This window comes from Phyllobates terribilis, unplaced genomic scaffold (genome assembly GCF_046119375.1).
Source record: "Phyllobates terribilis strain yellow unplaced genomic scaffold, ASM4611937v1 Scaffold_470__1_contigs__length_1423970, whole genome shotgun sequence".
NCBI lineage: Eukaryota > Metazoa > Chordata > Amphibia > Anura > Dendrobatidae > Phyllobates > Phyllobates terribilis.
Genome location: NW_027363230.1, coordinates 859,700 through 879,789, shown reverse-complemented (window position 1 = coordinate 879,789; position 20,090 = coordinate 859,700). Strand labels below are relative to the sequence as shown.

The 20,090-nt window shown below is 40.6% G+C and overlaps 1 pseudogene; it reads left to right on the top strand.

Annotated features, from left to right (window-relative positions):
- LOC141229254 (uncharacterized) overlaps window positions 1-5,751 on the top strand; it is a 46,561-nt pseudogene extending 40,810 nt beyond the window's left edge.
- Window positions 5,752-20,090: the final 14,339 nt, after the last annotated feature.

Genomic DNA, 20,090 nt, shown 5'->3' with positions numbered 1-20,090 from the left:
CATCTACATGAATCTGGACTTACACAGAGACACCTAGGCTTGGGCCTTGGTGTGACCTGTTGTTCTGTGGAGTGAGATATGAAGAATAGTCAGGTAGCCGGGTCAGAACAAGGAGGGCAGAGAAAATACAAAATCAGAAGACAAAAGAGTAGTCAGAAGTGATGCTCGGTTATTTGTTACTCGAGCAATTTTCCGGCGGTTCCCTCCCCAACCCCCCCCCCCCATATCCTCCGTAGGGCTGGAGGGAGTCTAAAAATTGTTCAGATCTATGAAAATAGTGCTGAAATGGCATGGAAACAGCATGGGGAAGACCCCTGGAATCATCTCTGAATCCCAGGTCGCTGCTGTGAACAATGTTACCAGAGTAGTATGCCACTTTTACGGGCTGACAATAAAAAATACAAAAGCGAAGATAAAATGGATTTTCCTGGAAACAACAATTTTTAAGAAACATTCTTTCCAGGATAATGACTTCTATATAATGCAAAATAAATAACAGAAAAAATATTCCTCCACACCTTGGGCTATGTTCACACTTAGTGTTTTTGCACGTTCACATTGCCTTCAACGGTGGAAAATGCATTCACCGGTAAATGTAATTTTAACATTTTACTACCTTATCTGGCCATGTGGTGTGTAAGACATGATCAGATACATCTGTTTCATTTATGAAAGAGAGACTCTGTAAGTCCCATTTTTTTTTCAGGCCTCACTATTTATAAAGCGCCATCAGGCGGCCCTTACTATTGTTTGAGTACCCTGCGGCGGCCACTAAAGCTAGACGGCCAAGCTCTGCAAGTAAGCGCTTCCGGCCGACGGAAGCCACTGGCACCAATAGCAGCTGATTGGCGGGGTTGCCGGGTGCGGGATTATGTGGTCCAGACTCAAGACTACTGAGACTGGACCGTGTGGAAGACAGGGTGGTGCTGGAAACTGACTGGAAGCATTGTCTGCTATCAACCCAACAACCTTTTCACACTGGTCTGGCTTCAAGAGTGTTGTTCTGCAACCCCCTACAAAGTGGGGGTTTGTAGACAGGACGCTAGGTCGACATGATGTGGATGTTTGTTGTGCTACTGCAGCAGGCACAGTTTCACCTTGCCCACAGCCTTAGCCTCTGCGTGCACCATCAGCATCACATCCACTTCCCCGTCCCTTACTACGCGCCTTGCTCATTTTAAATGCAGTATAATATTTGGCAACTTCAACAAAATTTCACGATTATTAACGCAGTAAAAATCTGACCACTTCAGATGAGCAAGTTTTACTGCAATAGCAATATGCTATTGGTTAGCGGCCAAGTCAGGATGTATGTTTTCAACACACAACTGGCACATTTTAAATGGAGTATAATATTTTGCAGATTCCAAAAAATTTCAGGATCATTACGCAGTAAAATCTGACCACCACAGATGGACTTTTTCTATGCTTGCACTACATAGCAATGCTAGTCAAATCAACTAAGTGTGGCTGTATACTGTTAACAAACAAATGGAGCAGTAAAAATAGTGTACTATATTGCTTTTCACAAAAATTAGCAGGATTAAGAGCAAAAAGGAATATTATTATCCCTGAGAACTAGGGCTATTGATATGAGTTACAGCACCAGAAAGAACATGCAATGAAGCCTAACCTGTAGTGCACTATCTCTCCACAAACTCTGCCTAACCTGCTAACAGCAGTATTAATATACATCAGAATGAGCCATTACAAGGGCTGTTGGTTCAGATGAAATAAATACAACTGGTGTGGAATTCCTGTCTAAAAGCTAGAATTCTCTGCATCGCTCAGCCGCAGCTCTCCCTACTCTGCCTATTTCCGGGGTAGACTGTGATGAGGGCAGGGTCCCTGGTCTTATATAGACCTGATGATGCTATGTGGCCAGCCATTCACTATAATGTCACTACCAACATGGCTACGGCATTACAGTGACTGGCAGGCAATCCCTACATGTTAATTGGCTGCCTAAAAAGTGCCAAACATGTGAGGCCGGGACTCGAGCTCGCTCCCGAAAATTTAAGAAAAAAAAATACTCGCTGAGTACTGAGCATTTCGAGCATTGTGATGCTCAGGTAAGTAACGAGTAGTGACAAGCATGCTCGCTCATCACTAATAGTCAGTAAATGGGCCAAGGCCACATCCGGAAACAAACACACAAGCCGGGTGCTGAGTACAGAGGACTGAACCAGAGGAGAACAAGGCTGTATCAGGCAGCTTCTGGCAATATGCTCCGAGCTTTAGTAGTGTGACTTCAGCTAGATTGCACACACTCATACTGCCAGACTGGATGGTACTACAGGTCCCAAGCACCCTAATCTTAATGGCTGGACAGAGCCTGCACCGCCCAGAGCTTCTGGTTCCGACATCTCCATCACCAGCGCAACCCGCAGAATGAATGAGGCAGTTCCTGGTGACAGAAGCAGACATCGCAGGAGAAGATCCCAGAGGAGACGGGATACACCATTTGCAGAAGCCCTAATATGACAAAATGGCAGAAAACCAGAACATTAGAAATCCCCATAAAGTGACTCCATTTTGGAAATTATAACCCTCAATGAATTAATCTATAGGACTAGTGACTCCACAGACACTTTCCGGAAATTAGCACGCACTGAATTTTGGAGAGTGAAAATTGCACATTGGCCATTTTATTACCCAACACATAGTGCCCATATTGTGCTCCAGGAGGCACACAATAAATTTACTGGGTTCTTCTCACTATAGTAATGCCAAATTCATGGATGCTAAATGTGGTTTCGGCGCACTGCAAGGGTCAGAAGCAAGGGGGGCATTTGTTTTTGGGAGAGCGGATATTGCTGGATTGGTTTATGGAAGCCATGTTTCTTTTTAAGAGCCTTTGAGCCACTAATAATGTGGAAACCTCTGTTTTTCCACTGACAGATAATGGACCTGAGTGGGGACTTGTTTTTTTGCAGGATGAGTAGAAGTTTTTATTGGTATTATTTTCGCCTACATAACATTGTTTGGTGGCTTTTTATTCCATATTTGACAGGCAGAATGAACAAACAGTTGAACACCACGCTCCACTGGTTCATGCTATGAGGTTTTCTATTAGACTGTGAACTGTCATTGTCTTGGTGAATAATAAAATTTTTCTACGTAACTTTCCATTGTTACCGACAGTTTAAGTAGAAATGTTCAAAAATATTACATTCAGGGATATTTTATTCAAACATAATAATTGTTTTTTTCTTGGCAGATGACTGTACCAGGAGATCAGAGGGACAGCTGATATCTTCAATTTTTAAATCCGATGATCTTGAGATCCCACAGGGTACAATTGAAGTGAATGCCATTACTCCAGATATACCATCAACCCTTCACAGCAAAGATCTGTCATCTGATCCTTTGAAACAGATCCTGTCTTCTGATTCATTACCGAATACTAAGGAAAATCAAAGTCACAAAATAAGCATTAAAAATCAAACTGCTCCTAAAGCAAATAATCCATTTTCACGTTCAGATTATGGGAATAGTTTTCCTCTCCAAAAGTTTTTTCTTAAGAATCAAGACATTCACACAGCAGAAAATATATTTTATTGTTCCAAGTGTGGGAAATGTTTTAACCAGAAATCGAAGCTTGTTCGTCACCAGAGAACTCACACAGGGGAGAAGCCATTTTCATGTTCAGAATGTGGGAAATGTTTTATGAAGAAATCATCTCTTCTTAGTCACCAGAGAACACACACAGGGGAGAAGTCTTTTTCCTGTTCAGAATGTGGGAAATATTTTAGACATAAATGTAGTCTTGTTTTGCACCAAGTAACGCACACAGGGAAGAAGTCTTTTTCATGTTCAGAATGTGGGAAATGTTTTAACCTAAAAGCGTATCTTGATAGCCATCAGAGAACCCACACAGGGGAGAAGCCTTTTTCATGTTCAGAATGTGGGAAATGTTTCAGCTGGAAACAGCATCTTGATAACCACCAGAGAACTCACACAGGGGAGAAGCCTTTTTCATGTTCAGAATGTGGGAAATGTTTTAAACGGAAACAGAATCTTGATAACCACCAGAGAACCCACACAGGGGAGAAGCCTTTTTCATGTTCAGAATGTGGGAAATGTTTTAAATGGAAATCAGATGTTGTTATACACCAAAGAACCCACACAGGGGAGAAGCCTTTTTCATGCTCAGAATGTGGGAAATGTTTTAGCTGGAAATCACATCTTCGTAGCCACCAGAAAACCCACACAGGGGAGAAGTCTTTTTCATGTTCAGAATGTGGGAAATGTTTTATCCGGAAACAGAATCTTGATAACCACCAGAGAACCCACACAGGGGAGAAGCCTTTTTCATGTTCAGAATGTGGGAAATGTTTTATCCGGAAACAGAATCTTGATAACCACCAGAGAACCCACACAGGGGAGAAGCCTTTTTCATGTTCAGAATGTGGGAAATGTTTTAACCAGAAACACAATCTTGATTACCACCAGAGAACCCACACAGGGGAGAAGCCTTTTTCATGTTCAGAATGTGGGAAATGTTTTAACCAGAAATCAGCTTTGATTAAGCACCAGAGAACCCACACAGAAGTGAGGCCTTTTTCCTGTTGAGAATGTGGGAAATGTTTTAACCAGAAATCAGATTTGAATAAGCCCCAGAGAATTCATACAGGGGATAAGCGGTTTTCATGTTCAGAATGTTTGAAAAGTTTTAACTGAAAATTGTATCTTCCTAATAAGGTTGTCCAATACTAGGGCAACCACTTGTCATTCCTCATGTTTGGCCTCATTAAAATAAAAACACTCATACTCACCCTCTATGTTGTCGCTGTTCCAGCCGTGTCTGCACTTGTGTACCCGGGGCTATTGTGAGGTTGTTACATCACACGAGCCCTACGCCCAGTCAGCGCCAGCTTCACTGTCCCCGCCTTCGGACAGATTGAACATCAACAGGAAGCCAGGGCTACAGCTTCTTTCTGAGTTTCTCTTATTGTTCGATGTGTTAAAAGGTGGAGACAGTCATGCCATGGCTGATTGGGCACAGGGCTTACATGACGTAACAACGTCATATAATCCCTGGAAATGCAAGTGCTGACACCGCTAGAACGCCACAGACATGGGAGGTTTGTATAATTGTTTTTATATTAACAGGACCAAACATGAGAAATGAGAAGGGGTTGTCTAAGTAGTGGACAGCCCCATTTAAAGATCAAAAATCCGATACAGAGAGAAGACATTATCATACCTAGAGTGTGAGAAATGAATTTCTGGAAAATCGTATTTTGTTGATCATCAAAAATAACTCAGACGGTTAGAAACTATATATGTTATTAACATATTGTATGTACGTATTGTGTGTATGTAAATGTGAATCAGAGCTCTGTGTATATAAATATGCATATGTAGCAGAGCTGTGTGTATGTAAATGTGCGTATGTAGCTGAGCTGAGTGTGCATGCACTGTCCATGCAGCAGTGTTACAAAGACCACATGGGCCAGAGTTCATCCTATTGATTGCCGTACTCCTTTCCCGTTGGTCTAACACTTCTCAGACCATGCAGGGTAGGGGACCACACTCAGATAAGACTTTATTGGATCAACAACAGTTAACAGCATATACAATCCCATTGGCTCTCTGGGGATTAGAACCTCAGAAACTTTGGGGCATTTAGGGCCAACTACCAGGATGATGAAGATTCCCCAAGGGACCTTCAGAATTTTAAGAGTGTTAGTGTGGAATAATGGGCCAAAATCACACCTGGGCAATGCATGTGACTAGTTTCTCCATACAGGAGGCATCTTGAAGCTGTCATCGCCAACAAAGGCTTTTGTGTGAAGTATTAAATAAACTTAAGTAAGTGAGTTAAATACTTATTCCCTGTGTCATTTCTCATTATTACAAATAGCTTAATTTTTGGCCATCTTTGGTTTGATTTCTTTAAATTGTTGGGTCCAGAAAATATTTGGACAGTGATACAAGTTTGGGCATTTTAGTTGTTTTCCAAAACATATTTAGGATACAATTATATAATCAGTCTGGCCTTAAAGTTCCAACTCTCCGCTTTAATTTGAGGGTGTTCACATCATAATTGGATATAGGGTTTAGGAATTACAGCTCTTTAATATGGGGCTGCATCTTTTTCAAGGGACCAAAGGTAATTAGACAATTATTTCAAAAGCTCTTTCACTGGCTGTATGGGCTCTTCCCCCATTAATCCATCATCAATTAAAGGTAAAAGGTCTTGTGCTGATTCCAGGTGTGGCTTCGTATTTGGAAGCTGTTGCTGTGAACTCATAACACAGAAATGAGCTCTCAATGGAAGAGAAAAGATCAAATCTACAAATGATCAGAAATATTAGGAGTTGCTAAATTAACAGCATGGTATATTTTGCAAAAAAAAAGTTCACTTCTGAGCTTGGGGACTCAAAAAGGTGTGCACGCCCACTGAAGGCAACCGTGGAGGATGATTGCAGAATCCTTTAAATGATGAAGAAAAGCCCCTTCACAATATGAACCTACGTGAAGAAAACTTTCCAGGAAAAAGGGGTTTCAGTGTTTAGGCCCACCATAAAAGAGCAGACTTCATAAGAGCAAATACAGAGGGTTCACCACAAGGTGCAAAGCATTCTTTGGAGAGATGAAACTAATATCAACCTGTATAAAAAAGATGGGAAGAATAAAGTTTGGAGAAGGCTTGAAACGGCTCATGATCCAAACACAGCACATCTTCTGTAACACATGGTGGAGGCTGTGTGAAGTTTCAGGCATGCTTGGTTTCCAATGGCCGATATTTTCTGCTCAGATACCACCAAATGCAGTAAGGTTGATTGGACGGTGTGTTACGATATCGGCACAGTACTTCTGGAAACCAGTGGCCAAAGGAGCACGAGCAGAAGAGCAAGCAGTAGCAGAAGTTCTTGTAGTTAGCAAAAGGAGTTGTAGGAACAATCCGTAGATGGGTGAGAACAATCTAGGAAAGAATGTTCAGGAGCTTGGAGACTGGAAACTAAGCTAACACCTAGACACAATACTACTTGTCACATACATCATCAAATTCTTTATACACAGATGGTAGTTTAGAAGATTAATCAGGATTGTGAAGACCCGGGGTCTTCCGTGGGCGTAACGCTACTCAGACAGCACAGGGTGAGGGTAAAACAGCGTGGCAATACTTTATTGACCCACAAACTGACAAACACACAGAACAATCCCATCATATACCCAAGACGGAACATTACACAGTCTCACCCTTCCTTCTTCGACTGCCTAGGATAGAACAACTGCACCTTTGGAGACTTCCAGGGCCGACTACCTCAACCAGTGGCCCCCCGCTTCTGGTGGGCCCCCACAGAGAGGAGGTAGCAGTAAGCTTAGGAAGCTAGCAGTCCATCAAGGTACAAGGCCAGGAGACCTGAGGGTCCCAACCTGGCCTCTCCGAGTGTTTCCATGGGGCCAGGCGACCGGTGGGTCCCTCCTGGCAACTCTAAATGTCTCCATGGGTTCTAGGTGACTGGTGGGTTCACCCTAGCAACGCCCAAACAACATCCATGGGACCAGGTGACTTCTTTGTCCTCTCCTGGTCTCCCCAAAAGTATCTATGGTATCTCTGATGGTTAAATGGAGCAAATCCATATCTGACTAGAATCATGTGAAATACAAATCGGTGTCTCTTTGGATGCCGTGCAATCCATCTGCTGTCCTGAAGGATGTCTCTCATTCTCCTTTCATCTTTCTGATGTTCCTTGATTCTCTGTCCCAAGTCCCACAGCTACAGAAACACATGCTCCCTTCTGCTTCTCTGGGCTCAAGTCTCTTGAATGGGCAGAACTCCTTTCACCCACCCCCTCCAAAGCTAAGTGTGCATTAGTGGAGGTATCTTTCTCCGGTCGACCGCATCACCTGGGTCTACATGTGAGATTCCCTGTGGTGAAGGCTCTGCCGGATCTTCTTTCAACACTTACACAATAGGCCTAGACGACTTTTGAAAAATGGTTAGAGGCTGCTTAGATAGTAATGAAATTAGTGGAATGCTGAACACTTTACAAGCTAAATTAGTGTACATAAACTGAAGAGCAAGCAGAACATTAATAAAACAGCCAGCAATCTCTAATAAAACCCAATAATGTATTTCTTTTGGATTACCACATCTAATCATCTGGCTAATTAAAGTATTACACTGTATCGGCACAAGAATCCTCTACAAACTCTTCATTTGGTGAAGCCTGTGGGAAGGGTACAGTAGATGGAAAAGACATTTCTTTGGTTTCCAAATTGATAGTGGGATTTTGAGTCTGTAGCCATGGAAACCCCAGGATTATTGGAAAATGTGGAGATGAGATTAGTAGGAAGGATAAAACCTCATGGTGATTAGGTTCCATAACATCTCTAAGGGTTCAGTCTCTTGATTCACTGGTTCCGAATTTTGTGTAGATCTGTCAACAGTTTCCATGATAATAGATGAAAGTCTGTTTTGAATTTTTACCCCATGTTCATTTGCGAAAGATGTCCATAAAATTGCCTTTTGCTCCTGAATCATCCATGGCAGATGTGGAAATCATTTGAGAATCAACTTGAAACTTGATAAAAATAAAGCAATGAGAGACCTTGTTTTCTTTTTTACTGTTGGGTGCAATAGAAGAAATTGAATGGATGACCACATTCACTGGAGGCGCTGGTTCAGACAAGACTGATTCTTCTTCGGAAAAGTTGAGATCCACTGCCACAGCTTTATGTAGTCGAGAAGGACAATTGACGAGAAAGTGGTCAGTGTTGCCACAATAAAAACACAGATTTTCCCAAAGTCTCCGTTCTTTTCTCTAAGCACTTTCACATTTTAATAGGCGGTTAACTTGCATGGGTTCAGCTTCAGATACGTGAGGACTTTTTATCATTTTAGCCTCCACTGTAGACTGCTCACTAGTGAGGAGACTAAAATGGAGTTGCTAGAGTGAGGTCCTGAAAAATCAACTCCAAATTAAGAGTTTGGGTATAAATTTGCCGGGAGGGTCATGACCGTGATGGAGCAGAAAACAAAATCATCAGCATTGACAACACAAAAGTGGTGTAAATTACAGCAGAAGTGTCCTCCAGTGACCCTGGACTTTCCTGTATATATACAGGTGCTTCTCACAAAATTAGAATATCATCAAAAAGTTAATTTATTTCAGTTATTCAATACAAAAAGTGAAACATATATTGTATAGAGTCATCACAAACAGTGATCTATTTCCAGTGTTTATTTCTATTAATGTTGATGATTATGGCTTACAGCCAATGAAAACACTAAAGTCATTATCTCACTAAATTAAAATACGTTATAACAACAGCTTGAAAAAATGATTTTAAAATCCGAAATGTTGTCCTACTGAAATGTATGTTCAGTAAATGCACTCAATACTTGGTCGGGGCTCCTTTTGCATCAATTACTGCATCAATGTGGCATGGAGGTGATCAGCCTGTGGCACTGCTGAGGTGTTATGGAAGCCCAGGTTGATTTGATAACCGCCTTCAGCTCGTCTGCATTGTTGGGTCTGGTGTCTCTCATCTTCTTCTTGACAATACCCCATTGATTTTCTATGGGGTTAAGATCAGGCGAGTTTGCTGGCCAATCAAGCACAGTGATACTGTTGTGTGTAAACCAGGTATTGGTACTTTTGGCAGTGTGGACAGGTGCCAAGTCCTCCCGGAGAATGAAAATTCCATCTCCAGAAAGCTTGTCGGCAGAGGGAATCATGAAGTGCTCTAAAATTTCCTGATAGACGGCTGTGCTGACTTTGGTCTTGATTATTGATGAGCGAGCATGCTCGTTATTCGAGATTTACAAGCATGCTCAGGCGAACACAGCTCTGTGTTATGTTTGAATCACTCTCGTGTGCCTGATTTGCAACTGTTTGACAGCTTTAATACATGTGAGGAATGCCTAAGAAACATACATTCCTCACATTTATTAAAGCTGTCAAACAGTTGCAAAACATGCACACAGTAGTGATTCAAACATAACACAGAGCACTCTGAAGATACTCGGTGTTTGCCTGAGCATGCTCGGCGAAATGATTAACAGAACATACTCGCTCATCACTAGTCTTGATAAAACACAGTGCACCTACACCAGCAGATGACATGGCTCCTCAAACCATCACTGATTGTGGAAACTTCACACTAGACCTCAAGCAGCTTGGATTGTGACCTCTCCACTCTTCTTCCAGACTCTGGGAACTTGATTTCCAAATTAAATGCAAAATTTACTTTCATCTGAAAACAACTCCTTGGACCACTGAGTAACAGTCTGGGTCTTTTTCTACTTGGCCCAGGTAAGACGCTTCTGGCGTTGTCTATTGGTCATGAGTGGCTTGACACAAGCAATGCGACACTTGTAGCCCATGTCCTGGATACGTCTGTGTGTGGTGGCTCTTGAAGCAATTACTCCAGCAGCAGTCCACTCCTTGTGAATCTCCCCCAAATTTTTGAATGGCCTTTTCTTAGCAATCCTTTCAAGGCTGTGGTTATCCCGGTTGCTTGTGCACCTTTTCCTACCACACTTTTTCCTTGCACTCAACTTTCCTTTAACCCCTTTACCCCCGAAGATAGTTTGCACATTAATGACCGGGCCAATTTTTACAATTCTGACCACTGTCACTTCATGAGGTAATTACTCTGGAACGCTTCAACGATCCCACTGATTCTGAGATTGTTTTTTCATGACATATTGTACTTCATGATAGTTGTAAAATTTCTTCGATATGACTTGCGTATATTTGTGAAAAAAATCGGAAATTTGGCAAAAATGTTGAAAATTTTGCAATTTTCAAACTTTGAATTTTCATGCCCTTAAATCAGAGAGATATGTCACACAAAATAGTTAATAAATAACATTTCCCACATGTCTAATTTACATTAGCACAATTTTGGAACCCAAATTTTTTTGTTAGGAAGTTATAAGGATTTAAAGTTGACCAGCGATTTCCCCTTTTTCCAACAAGATTTAGAAAACCATTTATTTAATGACCACATCACATTTGAAGTGACTTTGAGGGCCCTTTATGATAAAATACCCCCCTTAATAACCATCGGACCCCCGCGATGAGAATCGTGGGTCCCGATGGTTACCATGGTACCTTGAGATCATGTGATGATCCCATGGTACGGTGGCCTATGGGATCCAGCAATAAGCTGGCTCTCACAGGTACAGTCAGTGAGTCAGACATGACTCACTGACAGGTCTCATACTACCTCTTGAAGCTCATCAAGAGAATGCCAAGAGTGTGCAAAGCAGTCATCAAAGCAAAAGGTGGCTACTTTGAAGAACCTAGAACATAAGACATATTTTCAGTTGTTTCACACTTTTTTGTTAAGTATATAATTCCACATGTGGTAATTCATAGTTTTGATGCCTTCAGTGTGAATGTACAATTTTCATAGTCATGAAAATACAGAAAAATCTTTAAATGAGAAGGTGTGTCCAAACTTTTGGTCTGTACTGTATATACAGTATACATTAAAGTACAACGTGTACCACCGACTCCCCTGCTATGGATTTTTAATGGATGAAATAAAGGAGGTTTTTTTAGACTGGTGAGTGCTCTCTTGTTTTTCTCCGTATTGTTACTTGTTGAACAATAGTCTGTGTTGAGCAACCAAAGAAGAACACAGTTTAAAAAAAGTCAACATAAAAATAAAGGTATATTGCTCTTGGCCATCAGAAATTATGTCTGGCATAATTAAGAAAAAAAGCTGTGTCGTCACAAAAGGATGAATGGACAAATGTATTGAGACATTCTTAATAAAAGTCTGCCGCCATCTACCAGGATGATGAAGCTGAAATAAGGCTATATTGACACACGCTGGCTTTTGCAACGTATTTTGCTACTGATTTTTATGCAAATTTTCAGCTGCGTTTTGCAGCACTAGCAAAGTCTATGAGAAACCAGAATTCTCCGCTCACACATTTTTATTTTTTTGCTGTGTATTTTGTGACTTGGTTGTGTTTTTTGGAAAATAGAGCATGTCACCTCATTCAGTGTTTTTGCAGCAGAAAACGCACCAGTGTTTTTGCTGCGTTTTTTCACCCATAGGAAGTAATGGGTGGTCAAAAAAATGCAGCAAAAACGCAACAAAACCTGCGTTTTTTAAACAGCTGTTTTCCTGCCAAAGAAAAGATAACAGCAGAAAAAAACACAACGTGTGTGAACATAGCCTAAGGGTTTACATTTCAGCAATACAATGATTCCAAACACACAGCCAAGGAAACTTTCAATTGGTTTCAGATAAAAATAAAGCTGCTATAATGACCCAGCCAATCACCTGACCTGAATCCAATAGAAAATATATGGAAGGAACTAAAACTCAGAGTTCATAGTAATAGCCCACGGGACCTTCAGGATTTGAATAGTGTTTGTGTGGAAGAATGGGCCAAAATCACATCTGAGCAATGCATGCGACTAGTTTCTCCATACAGAAGGTGTATTGAAGCTGTCATCACCAACAAAGGCTTTTGTATGTAGTATTAAAAAAATTGCAGACAGCAACTTCAATACTCTTTCCCTGTGTCATTTCTCATAACTTAATTTACGGACATCTATGGTTTGATTTCTTTGCCTGTTTTAATTGCATTGGTTGTTATCATCATCTGCTGAGAATGTCATGTCAATAGCACTTTTAGATAGTTAGGTCTGCTAAATATTTGGACAGTGACACAAGTTTTGGCATTTTATCTGTTTACCAAAACATATTGAAGATACATATGTACAAGAGAGGAGGAATCCAGCAGTGAGACATCATTCCAGGTAAGTATATATAAAGCTTTACTTGTATTTCATCATTAAAAACATCCAGAAGCAGTAACTGGCTGGTCAGAAAGATAAAATAGGTATTGGGACGGACCTTCGCTTTTCAGCAATAAGCCTTATTCATGGTCTGAACATGATACTTCTAGCTCCCTATATATATGATATATCTATGCACTCTTTGGATGTGACCCATGTCATGGGCCAATTGGAGGTTAATTGTCAGCTGGTACCTAAAATTAAAAACACAAAAAATATATACCCAAAAATAGAATATATAGATGACTGGGATGACAATGATCCCAGTCATCTATTCATGAACATTAGGGATTTTTTACAGACACAAGCAGTTGGCATCGGAGACAAATTTTCACCTTCCCTGGCTAATATAGTCATGTCCAAATGGGATGAATAATTTTTATAATTTTTATATGGAGACTGTAATTTTCAATCAAGTATCATATGGTACGTCTGTTTTATTGATGACATTTTGATATTCTGCTAGGGTACACGAGAGGAAATAGAGAACTTGGGTCACTACATTAATAACAAGCCTTTCAATTCAAGGTTCACTCATTTTTCTCATTAAAAAAACTCTTAATTTTCTTGATATTAATCTTACTGTTAAACAAGTTAGTGGAATATATTTCGCACCATACAGAAAACTTGTGAATATTCACATAAATGTAAAAGCATTTATCCCCTTAGTGACCGAGCCAAATTTCACCTTCCTAACCAGGTCAAATTTTTTAAATCTGACCAGTGTAACTTTATGTGATAACTCTGGAACGCTTCAACGGATCCTAGTGCTTCTGAGACGGCTTTCCGTGACACATTTTACTTTATGTTAATGGTAAATTTGGGTCCATATATTTTTGCATTCATTTGTGAAGATATCAGAAGTTTGGGGAAAGTTTTCAAACTTTCAATTTTTATATCCTTAAACCAGTTAGTTCTGCCGTAAAAAATAATTAATAAATAAAATTTCCCATATGTCTACTTTACATCTGCATCATTTTTCAAACGTCACTTTATTTTGTTAGAATGTTAGAAAGGTTAAAAGTTTAGCAGCAATTTCTCATTTTTTCAAGAAATTTTCAAAACCTTTTTTTTTTAAGGACCTATTCAGATTTCAATGAACTTTAAGGGGCCTATATACCGTAAACTCCCCAAAAGTGATGCCATTTTAAGAACCACATCCCTCAAATATTTCAAAATTGCTGTCAGGAAATTTTTTAACCCTTCAGGTGCTACACAGGAATTAATGCAAAGTGGAATTAAAAAAATATTCATTTAAATCTTGCCTCTAAAATGTTACTTTAGCCCCAATTTTTTAATTTACAAGGGATAGCACACCAAAATTTGTTACACAGTTAATGTGGACAAACGGCCGGGTTCGGAAGGGAAGGAGCACTATTTGAATTTTGGAACACAAATTTGGGTGAAATAAATTGTGGACACTATGTCGCATTTGCAGGGCCCCTAAGGTGCCCAAACAGCCGAAACCCCCCACAATTGACCCCATTTTGGAGACTACACACCTCAAAGATTTTTTACAGGGGTATAGTGAGCATTTTGAACCAACAAGTACTACACAGAATTTGATAACATTAGGTCGACATATTGAAAATTTTAAGTTTTTCAATGTTGTTTTAGCCCCAAATTTGTAATTTTCACAATGGATAACAGGAGAAAACGGACCCCATAATTTGTAATGCAATTTCTACTGAACGCGATGATACCCCATATGTGGTCAAAAACTACTGTTTGGGCATATGGCAGGGCTAGGAAAGGAAAGAGTGCTATTTGTCTGGAATAGATGAATGCCATGTCGCATTTGGAGAGCCCCTGGCATAGAAAAACAGAAGAAACCTCCCAATGAATTCATCTAGGGGTGTGCTGAGCATTTCTAACCTACAAGTGATTCACAAAACTTCATAACATTTAGGTGTGAGAACAAAAAATATATTTTTTCCACTAAAATACTGTTTTAGCACCAAATTTATAATTTACACAAGGGATAATGGGAGAAACTGGACCCCACAATTTGTTAAGCAATTTCTCCCAAATGTGGCAGTACCCCATATGTGGTTGTACACTAGTGTTTGAGAACAATAATCAGAAACCCAAAGCAGAAACACCAATCATGAGGTCAGTCAAAAACCTTTATTTCACAAGCAATTGGTTACATGGTGGCACTGCAGAAGCGGGTGCCCACACTATATATATATTTACACACACAAGTATCCTGAACCACAAAGGAGCAAATATGTACAAGTAGAATGAGGCCAAGCGTATAAAGCAATATGCCTAGTGCCTAGTGTAGCATATCAATGATCCTGGGTTAGCCTAAAAATAATAACATATAGATGAGCTTAACTGTATAGCATAAGATGATTATAGATATAAAGTGGTCCTACACAGGCGGCGAATCAACTGGTGGGACCAGGGAATGAATCCCTCTTGTAAAGATTTAAATAGAGTCAATGACTAATGAAGGAAGTGTAATGTAAGGTACGGAGTATTCCAAAGAGAGGGAAGGGGGATGGGAAACAATGGACACAACATCAGATCAATGGCAGACAGCGTTATATATAAGAAAGGGGCTTAATGACCGGCTGTGGAGAGAAGTGCCCAGAAGATGCTGGTTAGATGTTAGAGGACGTGTTCAACATGAGGGTCAGGTCAAAACTTGTAGACAATCAGACAAGATAGGTAATATGCCTTATACTTCTGCTCTAAGTGGTCCAAGGTACCGAGTGTGGAGCAATAGCTAAAAGCTAAAACCCAAAACCCAAAGCAGAAACGTCTTCCATGACGTCATGTTCTGTGTTTCTGCTTTGGATTTTGGCTTTTAAAACGCAGATTTCTAAAAGCCACCCTGAGGTGGCAGAACCGTTCCCCCTCCCCATGTGACACCATTTTGGAAACTTCACTGCCTATGAAATCCATCTAGGAGTGTAGTGAGTATTATGAACCATAGGTACCTTACAGAATTTTTTAACATTGGGTTGTGGAAATGACATTTTAGTGGTAAAAATGCAATTTTTGTATTTGCTGCAAATTTGTCAGGTACACAAGGGTTAATAGGTGAATCTGGACCCCATAATTTATTGCACAATTTCTCCTGAAAGCGGTGATGTCCCATATGTCATCAGAAACTAGTTACCTCAGGGGCCGATCATTGCCATGGTGACTCGATGTCGTCATGATGACATCCGGGTGACCAGAGCTAACAAGTTATTTAGGTCGTGCGCAGTGCATGATCTACCTAACTGGTGTCAGTGCAGCACTGACTGTTATAAAGCATAGCAAAGCTCTTACATTGCTGCTATGCTTTATAACTGCAATCAGAGCTGTGAAAGTGAAAATCACATAGTGGGACTAAGTAAAAAAAAAAATTCTGAAAAAAATAGTAAAAACTTTTTTAAAAAAATTACAAAATAATAGTAATAAAAAATACATGCATATATACTGTACATACAACTATATTGTACCGATAAATATTTTTTATGAAAAAATAAATATAAAAAGTACACACATTTGGTATGGTCGCGTCCAGAATGACCCGACCTATAAAACGGTCCCACTAGTTAACCCCTTCAGTGAACACAGTAAAAAATTTATTAAAAAACAAGGCAGGGGGCGTGGCCTGAGGCTTGATGTGAGCAGACACATGGACTGAGCTCCCGCTCATAATCCTGTAATCCCAGCCTGCACCGACAGAAAACAGATTTATACCAATGATCCTACCATCTAACACACTCCGGGACCTGTGAGGAGTTGATTTCGGCGTCCCCTGAGGAGAATGACCAGTCAAAAGAGCCACACTGGCAAGGAGGACAGCCAGCCCAACAGGGAGATAAGATGTTGGAGGCTGCATCTCGTCAGACGCTTTGCCCGGGTGACAGAGGCGGCCATAGAGGATTCTCCTAAAGGTCACCCGGGGGAGGAACAGGAGGAGCAGGGAGAAGCGTGTGCTCCTGATAAAGAGCAGATGACGCAGCAAAAAAATTCAGCACCAACTTTCCTGGGTATAAAGTAAGGAATTTACTTGGTGCCGGCAGTAAACTTAGAGCATACCACAGACCAGAAACCCACCATGAGGGATGTGCCATCTGTGGTCAATATGTCCAACAAGTCCCTGTCCAGCATTACCACCCATATGGGATTTATGAAGGAAGATATGTCATCTATAAGGAGAGACATTCAAAGGGCGTTTGAAAGAATTAAAGAAACAGAGGGCAGAATTAGTAATATTGAGGATCAATTGTCTCCTATGTAAAAGGATATGAAAACATACAAGCAAAATCTGATTACCCTACTTAATAAAACAGTTGACTTGGAGAAAAGACCCTGTAGAAACAATCTACTCCTTATAGGAGTCGCAGAAAGAGCTGAAGGCAAAAATCCGGTTGAATTTATGGAGACCTGGTTCAGGGATGTGTTTGGAAGAGAGGTTCTGTCTCCTTACTTGGCAATAGAGTGTGCTCATAGGGTGCCTTTCAGACCCCCTCTACCAGGATTATAGCGATACAATCATGTAACTGTCCTAACTTATCGAAGACCAAAGGTGGCCATCTTTCCTGACATCTCTGCTGAAGTGTAGAAACGCAAAGCACAATTTACACCTGTAAAGAAAAGGTTGCGAGACTTACTACTCCCATATTCTGTGATGTGTCCGGCACACCTGAGGATTGTAGTCTCAGGAAAGGGGCTCATCCATGAATCTCCCCGGGAAACTACACAATGGCTGGACATCAGCGAAGCTAAATTTAAAGTGGATAAATCCGGACCTCCATAAACATCAACACTTTTGCTTTGGTGGCTTTTGAATCTTGATGCCATTTGATATGGACAGCGGGAATCTCTAAAAAGGTTTTGAAGAAGAGCTTTTCTTTTTAGGTCAGGTTTTGAACTTATAAAAGCTTCCAATCTCTCCTCCGGGGAGAAATGTCTGTAATGTTTGATTGGTTGTATTGCAATGTTAGAAGTTATTTATGTTATGTGTTAAAAAAGGGTACATGCAAAAAAGAAGGGAGGGTGGAGGAACAGCTCAAAACGGTCTACTGGTTATTCTGTTTTCCTGCGCACATATGGCTAAGCTTGTAAATATTATAGCGTGGAAGGTGCGGGGCATGGGAGACCCAACTAAGAGGTGTGCTGTATATACTTGTTACATCAATACCAACCAGCTATTGTCTGCTTGTTGGAAACACATTTGACCCATGAAACAAAACAAATTAATAGGTCGTGGATAGGCCATGCTTTTCATTCAGTATTTTCTTCTCATGCCAGAGCGGTATCTGTTTTGATTTATAAATCAATCCCATTTAAATGCCTTAAAACTGTCATGGATACTGAAGGACGGTATATTGGTATATTAGGCTATATATACAGAATTAAAATAATTTTGGTAGCTTTATATAAACCCCCTCCATATAAGGATACAATTATTAAAAAAACGTATTATACTTTACCTTGGACTCTCCTACGACTCCAGTTTTGTTGGTTGGAGATTTCAATAATTATTTCCATCCACATTGGGATAGACTACATATGGGTAACATACCTGACTCGGCCTCCTCTACGGGGATGGCTAGATTATTTTCAGAAATTGGGTATGTGGATATTTGGAGACAGAGAAATCCCTCAATTAGACAATATTCATGCTACTCAATGTCACACCATTCCTTGTCAAGGACTGACTTAGCAATTGGACCAGAATCTCTGAATCCGTTAATTCATTAAGTGAAATATTTACCCGGGGGAATCTCAGGCCATTCTCTGATATGTGTGCAATTGAGAACAGGGGGAATAGAGGGGGTAATGAAATGCCCGTGATGATTGAACCATATTGGCTAATGTTGGTGGGTAATTCTTTAAAAGAGGATCTGATAGAATTTTTGAAATAAACAAGGAATCAACATCAAAAATCAAGATGAGTTGATTGAGAAATTTCATCTAAGCTCTAATCAGACATTACAATTGGAACAAATTAGACGCTCTATCATGAGTCACGTGAAAGACACCTCCCTAGAAATTACTACTAATGGCTTTGATTGCTTAGTGAGGGCCACGAGGACGTCATCATCTATCTTTCTGTAATGAGGGATGTGATGTTGGGAGTAAATACTGAATTATCTTTCAAACACTGGGAGAAAATTTAATGATCAAGACATTGGAGTTAAGATAAGAGAAAGTTGGAGAAAAAACTGTAAAGCAATAACTAATGAGATGTGGAGGGAAACCCAATTTAAGATCATTCATAAAGTCAGATCCGCCTTTGATCTCCCCAAAACGCCCCTTAAACCTGATAGAATTCTACGGACTTATTACATGGGCTTTGGCTGTGTTCAAGACTACGCATCTTCTGGGGGGCTATTCTAGATTGCATTAACCCCTTTATGACCTGGAACGTATTAGTATGCCCCAGGTCATCACCCCCAGTTCAGCGTGGGCTCCGGCGCTGAACCCGCACTGAACCGGGCACATGTCAGCTGATTTATACAGCTGAATGTGTCCGCAACAGCCAATGGGGGAATTGCGATCCACCCGCAGCTGTTAACCAGTTAAATGCTGCTGTCAATCTCTGACAGCGGCATTTAACATTGGCGCGCCGGAAGCACGGCATTAGCCCCGCCCATCGGTGACCCTGTCACATGATCTCGGGTCACCGATGGGTTGGCATGACAACCCGGGGTCTGTAGCAGACCCCTGTGGTTGTCATGTCCTTATTACTATGAGCGCCGCCCAGTGGTCGGCGCTCATAACAAGTGAGCATTTCTGCTGCATACAGGCGATCTGCTCACCACCTGTATGCAGCAGAGGCAATCGGACAACTGCTGCTTCGAATCTCCCATGGAGACTATTGAAGCAAGCAAAAAGTGTAAAAAATGTTTTTAAAAATATAAAAAAATAAAACAAATATAAAAGTTTAAAATCACCCTCCTTCCACCCCATTCAAAATAAAAAAAACAACAAACAAACACATATTTGATATTGCCGCATTCAGAATTGCCCGATCTATCAACATAAAAAAGAATTAATCCGATCGGTAAATGGCGTAACGAGAAAAAAATTCTAAATGCCAGAATTACATTTTTTTGGTCGTTGCAACATTGCAATAAAATGCAATAATGGGCGATTAAAATATAGGATCTACCCCAAAATAGTATCAATAAAAATGTCAGCTCAGCTCGCAAAAAATAAGCCCTCACCTGGCTCCAGATCCCGAAAATTGGAGACGCTACGGGTCTCGGAAAATGGCATTTTTTTCACCACTTAAAGAACCTACACATGTTTGCTGTCTAAGAACTCGTAATGACCTGGAGAATAATAATG